Here is a 914-nt window from a genome sequence, read left to right on the forward strand (position 1 = left end):
AAATGCTTTGCGGCATTTCGTCCGTCTGTAGGGTTTGAGCTCAAATTCCGCCGAGGTCGACTGAACCTTTTAACCCTTCGGGGTCGATAAAATATAGACTAATTGAGCACCGGGATCGATCTAATCGACTATTCGTTTCCACAAAAATATGAAGGCGGCATCCTGTTAGAAATACCTCGAAGAAATGCATGCTACAGGCAGCAAGCCCATTACGCATGCAAGACTCCAGGAGTTCCAACAAAACCTAAGATAAAAAGAAATAATAATAATAACGCAGTACCAGGCAGTGGCCCTCATGGCTTCTGATCTTAATTGATTGGAAGTGTTATCATGTACATTGTTTTGTCTTGGTATAAAAGATGGACTACAGCAAATATTCTGCTTAATACCATAGATTCGCTTATCAGTTGTTTGACTTTAACCAGTTGAGTATGTCCCTTAGTGGATGACGATTATGTGCATCTCTGATCATGAGCAGAAGTAGTGGGGGAGCATCATAGCCATGTGTTGAGAGGAATTCTTTTGGGTTTAGATAATTCACCTCCGGAAACATGAGTGTTTCGTTCAACATCCTTAAACGACCCTTATTGGTTTTTGAGCGGGATGAGCTACTAAACCAGAAGAAAATTCTAACTGGGCCCCACCTGCAAGGTCATGCGCTGTTAATCTTGATACAAGATCACCATGTCGCGCACATGTGGTTATGATGCATGTGCCTGGTGTACCCTTATCAGACAGATAGTCATGATGGGTATAATGAGCTTCATATATTTTACCCCAATGTCACTTTGATGGCATGCACAACTCTCTCACTCAATAATAATAATAATAATAATAATAATAATAATAATACTAATAATAATATTGTTGATGACGATGATGATGATGACGACGACGATGATGATTGTGATGAT

The sequence above is a fragment of the Octopus bimaculoides genome, chromosome 27 (genome assembly GCF_001194135.2).
Source record: "Octopus bimaculoides isolate UCB-OBI-ISO-001 chromosome 27, ASM119413v2, whole genome shotgun sequence".
Classification (NCBI taxonomy): domain Eukaryota; kingdom Metazoa; phylum Mollusca; class Cephalopoda; order Octopoda; family Octopodidae; genus Octopus; species Octopus bimaculoides.